The sequence below is a fragment of the Paramacrobiotus metropolitanus genome, unplaced genomic scaffold (assembly GCF_019649055.1).
Source record: "Paramacrobiotus metropolitanus isolate TYO unplaced genomic scaffold, Prichtersi_v1.0 Parri_scaffold0000077, whole genome shotgun sequence".
Taxonomy (NCBI): Eukaryota; Metazoa; Tardigrada; class Eutardigrada; order Parachela; family Macrobiotidae; genus Paramacrobiotus; species Paramacrobiotus metropolitanus.
Window position 1 is genome coordinate 446,956 of NW_026570297.1, and position 10,768 is coordinate 457,723.

Consider the following 10,768-nt stretch of genomic DNA (forward strand, 5'->3'; position numbering starts at 1 on the left):
CTTCCACCCGGTGCGACGGCCTCTCGAATCTTGTCCTTCCATTTCAGCGCCGACTTCCGTGCCGCATCACTCTCATATCCAACGCGCCGGACAGCTGCGGCAATTTTATCGCTGGTGATGTTCTTTTTCTCTTCATCATTAATTATCAGCGTGCTCGCGGCGAAGCAATGACTCTCCCAAACCTATCTCTTCAATCCACAATGCATTCTCCAGTTGATCCCCGAAAATCGGCCAAGCGACAATAGGCTTGCCGTAGAACATGCTCTCAATAACGCCGTTCCATCCGCAGTGGCTGACGAAAACCGCTGTCGCTCGATGGGCCAAAATTAGCTTTTGCGGGGCCCAATGCAAAAACAGTCCTGGTGCTTCCGGATTATCCAAGTGTGTATCAATGCCGACGCGTACATAGCACTGTGCAGTACATTGTATGTAGTAGACTACAAGACGATCCGCAGTTAACGTATCGTTTACTATCTTTAATTCAAATTTTCAAACTAGCGTTAATGGAAACATCTTAACGTAATCCGTTTGTGAACATAAAACTGAGATGACTCCCGGCAGAATTTCAGTTTACATTCTTAATTTTTGTCCATTTCCCAGATGAGCGTGATGTACGTCAAAGTGACCCCACATACCTGAATAACACCCAGCCTTGTCAACTTGCTGTCTTGACTGTATGCTCACATCAAGTAACGGAAAAACAAGAAACTTCAATAGTGCTACATTTTAAATTAATGACACTCACCGTGGCGACAAATTCTTTGTTTAATGGACAGAGCCCATAAAGTGTAAATGTGCCCTTTACCGTGATCAAGCGACTGTTGACTGCCTGTAAATAGCCAAGGTAGATGTTGCAACAACGGTCAGAGGATTTCCTAGTGTACAGCTCCGTTAAAATCGTTGTTTGAGCGCTCAGTACATCGGCCTAAAACAATATAAATTATAAATTAAATACCAACACATAGCATTTTTAACTTAAGTGAAGCCTACAGGTTTGTGGATCGGCCAAGCAAAAGGTCTTCAAATACTTGCTACGAAACTGGGAATTATGGCAAAATTTAAACCTGGCAAAATTTAGCATCGTTATGTACAAATATTGTGTCCACTGTATACAGCAACTACATTTAAAGAATTCGGCTGTTCGCAAGACGAATACGTGGCACGTTGATAAATTACTATCGTGCGACTAGATTATATAACTTTGACGTTTTTTGCATTCCGGCCGTTTTTGCAGATATGGAGTAGGCTGAGTAGCATACCGGACAGAGATACGGAATTCTCCTCGTTGTTCCACATGGTAAAACCTTTTCAAACAGTGATTGCCTGATGATATTTACTTTTATGCATTTTTGTACATGGATCATTAATATTATCAAGTATTCTGATGTGGAACAACGTATCGAATACCGTATGTATCTCTGGCGTCCGCTACGCTAATCCATATTGCGAAAAAGTCTGGAATGCGAAACACGTCGAAGTATTGGTGTTTTAGGAAGGTCATCATTTGACAGTGTTTTCGGGACTCGGCGAACAATAACCCTAAAATGTCAAGGGTTATTGTTCGCCGAGTCCCGAAAACACTGTCAAATGATGACCTTCTAAATGAAATAAAGGCCAAAAACATCCTTCCACCCAACTCAGAAATTAAAATTGTCATCCGTTTAACCAGTCGGCGCGAAGAAGTTTCCACATGTGCAGTTGTTTTGGAAGTCAGTCAGGCTGTTCGCAATATGTTGACTGACCACCGCTTTTTAATGATTCAGTGGTCACGTTGTCCCGTAGAGGATCATGTATACATCCCACAGTGTTCCACGTGTTGCGTTTATGGCCACACTTCGACGAAGTGTGACAAATCACCCCGCTGTGCTTACTGCGCTAAAGGCCATTTGTCTACAGACTGTACGGAAAATGATGATTTTGTATTTGTGTGCCCGCTTTGCAGTGACAGCAATGTTTACATGCCGGCCAACTACCATTCAGCATACGATCGCCCATACTGTACTGTTTTCAAAAATTCGCGGTATTTTTACAACCAAAACGTTCCAAAAAACCGGTAGACGACGTTGAAATTTTGGAAACTAACTTAACTGAGAAAACCGCTGTTTTTAATAATAAGATTTTGTCAGATCCGGTTAACCAACAGACTGTGTCTCTTCGACAGCCGAAACATCCGGCTCCTGTTGAAAATATCCGTGTGCGATGCTGTAATGTTAGAAGCGTAAAAAGCAAACGCGAAGAAGTTAAATTGTTCTCTTCAGTCAGTGATGTGACCGTTCTTACGGAGACATACGACAGGCCTTTCATGACAGATTCCGATTTCGCTGACCTAGATAATTTCAACGTATTTCGAAAAGCCAGGTCTGATGGTCGTGGCGGTGTGGCTATTGTCATTCGTAACACATTACGCGCGATTTCCAGGCCTGAGCTGGAAACTCCCTTACTTGAGATTCTTTGTGTACAGTCTCTGTCTCTTGATCGAATTTTTATTGCATTTTACGCACCACCCGATAAAAGTATTCATGCAATCCCTACGCTAATTGAACATCTGCGTTCTCGTTTCTCCCCTCATTTGTTAACAAAATGCATAATCATGGGAGATTTCAATCGGCCTGACATAAACTGGTCAGATAAAACTGCAATTAAGCCAGCAAGCCGTGAGTTGCTACACGCCGTTGAAGAATTTGGGTTAAGACAGATAATTGATTTTCCTACGAGAGAAATGAACTGCCTCGATCTGTGTTTGTTAAGCGCAAATTCACTTTTTGAACCGGCAGTTCCAATCTGTCCGCCTTCTACTAAAAATGATCACATCGTTTTGAATTTTCTTTAAAATTAAAGAAATATCGCAGAAAATTTCGGATAAAAAAGCGGTGGAAAATTGAAAAAAGTAAAGTTGACCAGTTCCTAGCTGCGCTGAACGCTGTAGATTGGGTTAATCTGCTTGGCTGCCTAAACGCTAACAAACGTGCGGATAAATTTGAAGATGTTTTTCTCGAAACAGCGAAAACTTTTTTCGTTTATGAAAATGTTAAATTGCGTAAAGGATCGGTACAATATCCCAAAAATATCAAGAAGATAATCAATTCTCGAGATCGTGCTTTCCGTTTGTACCGGCAATTTAGATCAAGTTATTTTAAATTTAAATGGAAAAATATTTCAAAAAAATGTGACACCCTTGTGCGGAAGTTTGGAAAACAAAAGCTTTCAAATATATCCACAGCTTTTCGAAATAATCCATCGAAGTTCTGGCGGTATATGAAATCAACCAATGATCGAATCGGCATGCCACCCTTCAAGGTGGCCGATGGCACATCCGTAACTACCGATCGTGAGAAAGCAGCCGTACTTAACACAGTGTATCGTAACTCTCAGTCTATGTGTAATGGCCACTGTGCTGGCAGCAGCCTTGATCTGACCTGTGACAACAATGATAATTGGGAAATTTCTGAATTATTAATTTTTGAACAGCTTGCAAAAATATCCGTTACAACATCGAGCGGTAAATTTGAAATAACTAATAAACTTTTAAAAATTGCTGCTTTGTCTATCACTAAGCCGCTTAAATTAATTTTTAATGCCGCTATCAATGAAGGGGTATTTCCATCGAGATGGAAGCATTCTTTTATAACTCCGATACCAAAAATCTCAGCAGATCACAGATTGCCCGACAGTTATCGACCAGTTTCAATGCTAAATCCTGTATCCAAAATTTTTGAACGTTGTCTTGATCAGTTGATTCGTGAACACTTGAGCAGAAACCATATGCTTTTCGATCACCAATTCGCTTACCGGCACAAAAGGTCAACCGAACTACAGCTTTTTCTTTTCGTAAAATTTGTGAATGATTTTATCAGTAACGGCACTGCTGTAGACGCCGTGTTTTTGGACTGCTCAAAGGCTTTTGTTAAGCTGTCTCATGAATCCATTATCGATGCGTTAATTCAGATGTATCTTCCCAGTCAAATCGTGCATTTGATTTCTGATTATTTAAAAAATCGAACGCAACGTGTGACAGTCGAAAATGAAATTTCGGATCCGCTACCGGTAAACAGTGGTGTACCTCAAGGTTCTGTACTGGGCCCTTTGTTGTTTATTTGCGTATTGAATTTCATCCTTTTTGCACTAAAAAACGGAAGCGCCGCTTTCGTTTTTGCTGATGATATTGTTGTGTTTCGTCCGGTTACAACCACAGCGGACACCCAGTTACTGCAGGAAGACCTAGCGCATCTTGGTGAATGGCTTATTAACAAACAGCTCATCCTTAACGCGGCAAAGTCCGTCCACGTTCGTTTCTCAAAAAAGAAATCTCCTGATTCTTCATGTCAGTACAGTATTAACAATGTTCCTGTACCAAAGTCTGATTACGTAAAGCACTTGGGAATATTTGTTGATCGAAAACTGAACTTCAAAATCAACAGCGAAAATGTAGCAAAAAAATGCAACAAAAGAGTCAACTACATTAACCACGTTTTTCGCTACACTGACTACGGTGCCCGCATACGGCTCTTTGAAGCACTTGTCCTTTCAGTTATCGATTACTGCTGCGTCATCATGAAGCCGTCACTAAAACAGTCGAAAAATGCCATCGAAAGTTGTCAGAGAAGGTTTTCTAAAACTTTGCGACTCGGAAACGATGTCTTGAATTACGAAAAACGTCTAAAAGAACTTGAATGGGACGATCTGATTACGCGCAGTCTGAAAAAAGCACTGCTGTTTATGTACAAATTAGTGTTTCGGGTTGTTCCGATGGGTGATCTAATTGTATCTCCCTGAAATTCTGTGCTGCTGTGCTTGAGTCTGTTGCAGGAAATACCAGAATATCAGAACGCCTCCTGAATCACCCGTGCCCGATTGAGCCGTCCCCAACAACCGTTTGTGGAATAACAGTGACCACTGCCCATGACTCGTACCTCAACAGCCTTGTGTCCGTCTGGAATGAACTTCCCCTGATGCCCAACGCCTACGTCACGTTGAATACCTTTTCCGAAGCTTTAAAGACAGTAAACTGGAACGATTTACCATCAGCTAAAGCTTTCAGAACAAGTGACTAGCATAATTACGTCTATTCTTTGGTGTTCAATGATAAAGAAGTAAATTTTAATTAGTGAAGTATCACGGTTGCGACTCAGTTGAAACTGTACAAAAGGCGATTACGTGCGTAAGAGTCCTTGCTTTCCCTTTTTCCCACGATTTCTTTTTGAAAACATTTTGAAAATTCGTAATTGTCAATGTGGGTTTTGGTTTTATGCATCGACCCCAGCGCGATCGTCTCCCTTCCTTTTTCCACGATAACACCAACTGATCGCAACCTTTGAGACTCTCTGTACTGCCTTTTCAAGTGTTTTGCTGTTTATTATAAAACAGTGTGTGTTGTTGTCATCGTAATCACTTCATGTTTTCGTGTTTCACTTCATGATGCTGTTGTAATGTTTGGTGTGTTTTTCCTTCCGCTGTCTCGCTGTCTGAAGCTTAGAGGGGGCACTCGCTCCGTGCAAGGACAATAAACTTCCATTATTATTTATTGATGTACCTGTTCTCGAACCCGAATAGCGCAGAACAAACGCATGACCAACAGTACCGAGCCTAAGCAGACGCTGCGAATAAATTTATCCGGAGTAAACTCTTCAGAAAATAATCCCTGATTGGTGGCTCCTTTAATAATTCCAACACCCGTAATAACAACATACATGTCCGACACAAACAACCACAACAGCATCGGCCCAAAGATATCGTCCAAATCGTGTATACGCAGGGTGAGATTTAGATGATGAGAAAACATGCAAACCAGTTGCTCACGAACACTGCGATCGAGCGAGCCTGTAAACCTCTCCACCACGTGATGCATATGCTGGTTAATAATGCGGAAGCCAACACAGATGGGGATTGTCATCAGCAAGAAAAGTATCTGAATGCCGAACAAGGTCAGGGCCGTCGGTGCAGACGATAAATCATCCAAGCATCCCGAAAAATACATAACGTTATATAATGTCACAGCATGAGTGTACCGATCGTCCATAGGTCCATAGGCGATGTCCTCCGCCCATTCTCCAATGTCATCCAGGGTCACATTCTTTGGTAGTGTGATATTAAGAGACACGGACTGTACAGCGGCGAGTATGGCGGCCGAGGTGACCTTAACCGCCATAGGCGAAGCGATTAAGGCGATCCAACTTCCGGACATAAACAAAACGACGAGAAATGACGTAACGGTTAGTATTTTATAGAAAACATCCCCGCGCTGAATTAGCCATCCAGTTTCTAAAGGTGACGGCATCAAGTCCGATATTATGCCGTTCACGTCACCTTCGAGGTCGAGCATGACCTTTGGTAATTTATAACTTTTAGCGAGAAAAAAGATGGCAATTAAGAGTGCTATACCGTTCCACTGTAGCATAAAAGCTTTTAGCAGTAACTCAGTCATTTTGTCATTACGATCGTACGACTGGTAAAACAAATAAGCAAAAAGGCCTGCATTCCCAATAAGGCACAGCATAATCCCTGTTGACCATACGCGCAGCAATATTGATACCCCGCGACGAACGTAATAAAAAGTCCTTGCATTGCGTTTGTCAGTTGGGGATCGATTAAGTAGAAGTTTAACATAACTAGGGAATATGCCCATTAGAGCAAAGACAAACAAAAACACCTTTAACAACGACAAAGTGATTGTAGGTGTAGTCTTGGCATGCATGGTGAAATGGTGCGAGACTGCGAGTAGTCATCGCATTTCTGCCTAAAGGTCTCTGCTGAGCCGGTGAAAGTATACGGCTGCGAATCGATTCACGAATTTTTACACTGAGCGCATGTTCTCGTTTTCTATATGAGCGCAAGCTAATCCACAAGGTATGCTATTTAAGACACATCTTAATATATCAACTTCGTCGTATCCATGCAGCAAATAGTATTCGGTTATCTGGAGACCACGAAAATGTAAACAAAATTTCTGACATCAAACTAAGGATACGAGTGCAATAAAAGCAACAATAAAAGGCTACGGCTACGAGTACCAACAATTTACGGAAAGCACATGTGTACGGTCATTGCATCGATTTGCGAAGTTTTACAGTGCATCATAGATCTGGGAATTCAGGCAAACGGATTCATGGAATATCCTTCGGGAATAGTGGTTCTCGATAGTCACATAGTGGTATCGTAAGGTTGGGTACTATTTGTTATCCATTTCCCAGACCAGTGTTACGTAAGTCAGCATGATGCCGATGACCTACGGCAAAGCAATAAATTTGTAATGTAGGCGGTGAACGGTATGTTCGATCGATGGACTTGGTAGAATACTATCGTTATATTGGGTATATAGACTATATAATAGTATTATGTACCTCCATCGGCACAGTACTTACAACGTTCTTCCCATTAATGGTAAACAGAGTAACAGCCAGCGCGAACACTAATAAGTATTATGGGCATCCCTTACGGCTTACCGTTACGACGAATTCTTTGTTCAATGCACACAGCTGATAAAGCGTGAACGTTCCTTTGACCGCTCCCAAGCGATGGATTACTGTTTGTTGATAATTTGTGTAAGTATCACCGCAACGGTTAGGCAGGTCATGCCATTCCGTAAGGATCGCCAACTGTACGCCAAACTCTGCTGCCTACATATAAAGGAAAGGGTTGACAAAAGTGTGAAATAGAAATATATGCTCTCGCCTCTCGGTACTTCAGTACCCAAAGCAAAAACAAAACCCAAAACAAGCAAAGGCATGAACTTCTACCGCACAAAGCTACATAATAGTCATCAAAGTAACGGCCTACCAGTAATCTCTTGTTTCAGAATGTTTTGTTCGAAGCTACGCTTTTTGGTTAATGTAAAACTTGCGTTGAAAAAACTCTGTAGCTGCACTCGCGATTCCGCGTAAAGCAGTGAACACTAATATAAATACCTCTTCCTGAACACGAATCGCACAGAAAATTCGCAACGCCAGCAAAATCGTCTCCAAACAGATACTGCGCACGAACTTATCGGAAGTAAATTCTTCGGCAAACGGACCCGTGGAGATAGTTTCACCTTTGACAATACCGATACTGGTGACAATAACGTACACATCTGAAATAAACAGGAACAGCAGAGTAGGTCCAAATACGTCGTCGAGGTCACGTAAGCGCAGTGTCAGGTTGAGGTGGTTGAAAACGATACCTCGCAGTCGTTGAATAAAATCCTCATCCACACATTTGGAGTTCTCGAATAGCTGTTTTAGTTGCCGGGTTAAAACCCGAAAAGCGGCATGCATCGGAATCGTGATCAACATAAAGAGAACCTGGATGCCTAGTAATGCAGCGACGCGCGGTGCACGGGAAAGATAACTGCATAACTGACCAAATAGTAAAATATAACCGAGCGGAGTTAGGCCATTATCATCGGATGTCTGTGTCTGATTCAGTAACGACATCTTCAGTTTCCACTCTTCGACATCTTCGTATGTGGCATGGATTGGAAGAGAGATATTGCCACCGGCCGATTTCACTAGAATTAATGTGGTCGTTGACAGAACTTTGTACTCCATCGGTTGGACAATAACCATGACCCAAATGATGGAGATCACGCAAAGAGTAACAAAGGCCACCGCTGTCATCACCTTGTACCATTTTCCGTCGCGTCTAAATGGCCAGTGGTCACTAGTTACGTAATTCGCCGACACCATGCTGTTGATATTGTTCTCCAGTTCCAGTATGACCTTTGGAAGTTTTCCGCTCTTGATTACGAAAAAGAAGGCGTTAAGGAGACCAGAGCCCATCCACTGCAGCAAGAAACCTTTCATGAGTAATTCCGTCATTTTGTCGTCTTTTTCGTAGGACTGCGAGAAAATATAAGCGAGAATGCAAACATAACAGAACAGCCAGAGCATCGACCCCGCCGACCAAATGTATGACAACACCGAAACGATGGTGAGCAGAAATTTCGAAATCCTGCGCTTTGGTGAATGTTTTGGAGGGCTGAATGACCGGATATAATGCGGAAAAATGCCTACGATGGCGAATATTAAGAAGAAAAACTTGAGTATCGGTAAAGCTCGAAAAACCATGGTGCTTTGAGTCATCCTTATCCCGTTGTGTAATCAAGCCGGAATCCACGAGTAACAGCTGTAGTAAAAGTGATGCGCTTACAAACTACTGAAACTGGTGATTACCGAAATGGTATAACTCTCCGTTTCTGATACTTAAAACATTTTCGGCATGAATAGTAGCCATTCTGATTTGCACGGAACGGTATGTCGATTCGGTGACATCCCGCTGAGTTTCCACACCGGGTATATGCTATAGAAGTATAGATGAACCTCCAGAAAACCATGCACCAAAGAGAACGGTACAGAAACTGATCACATTTGCGTATTTGGACACTGCGCTGATGCGGCATTCATTTTGTGCTTCTCTGTGTACCCGCCTTCGAAACTGCGAACAAACAGGTCTCTAAAAGGTGTAATGGTAGAATAAATTATTAATTTCATGTACAGAAATAACGAAGTAATCTACTGCATACGACTACTGGTAACGCCCAGTCACATTATGTTACATTCTGTTGCAGCAAAAATTTCGTTATAACGGAAATACTAGATTTCTGGGAGAATTCTTAAAACGGCTACCTAGACCATACTTACGTTTATCAGTATTCTTTTTATACAATAGTATATAATCATCGCCATACATTAAGGAAGATTCTATTGCAAAAGCATTCTGTCGGCGTTTTAACCACACAAAAATTAGGGAGGCGTTTTGACATTAATGTCCAAACGCCCGCCGAATTTGTTTTTTGTAACAGAATCTTTTTTTATGTTTGGTAAGGATTTAAGTACTCGTAGTACTGTAATATATAGAGGGTGAAGGTACTGCTTTCTATAGAACTATACTTGAAGTACGTAAATACGCGTACGTTTTCCCCCAGAAATCGAATAATTTCCTACAAGAAACTGGTTAACTGGTTACAATTAAAAAACTTGGCTTAAATCTGATTAATATTCAAATACACTATTCGTTTTTATGATAATTAGATTTAGGTGCAGGAACTTCTTGCATACTGTGTGTACCGTATAATCTTTAACAAAGGCGATGCCCTATTGTGTACACCATACAAATTAATTATTCGTAGTTCCGTACAATTTAATTCAGTATAAACCTAATTATGTTAAAATAGCGTGTATCTATTTTCATCGTTTACATTTTAGCTTTATAGTTTATGAAGAGAGTGTCTTGTCTGTAGTTTATTTAAGTACGAGTACTTATTATAAGTAATACGAAGTAATGCCACCGCGCTTGCACTTTGTTACCAACATTATGCCGACAGTTGCCTATTTAAGTACTGTACATATATTTCTGTTTAAAAATGTCCATGCCAGTTGCATAAAACGAAAGGTGACCACTGACCAGTTGTGGGTAAATATTGTAGAGAATTCTATAATGTAATATACCTAGGTACATAAGGCTACAATCAAGCTTAATTATCATATTGGTTGCCGGTTGGTACTTGGTACTACAACAGATCTTCGATTCACAGTTGTTCAAAACAAAATTAATAAAATATTTCAGTTTCGCAGTTTTTTAAACCGCTTTGGAGAAGCAGCTCCGTGTAAATTTTGCGGTCGCGGCTAGTTTAGACTTCAGCCGTTAGGACCGGTTGGGAGAGTGACTTCGACTCGAGTCACAAGGATATCACAGTGAGCGCGAAGCCGATGGGAACTGGCTGCATGACTCGAAATCGATTCCAGTCACAGCGCGTCGGCTGGTGTTGGCGCCGATTAGCTGACGCAGTCCCTTG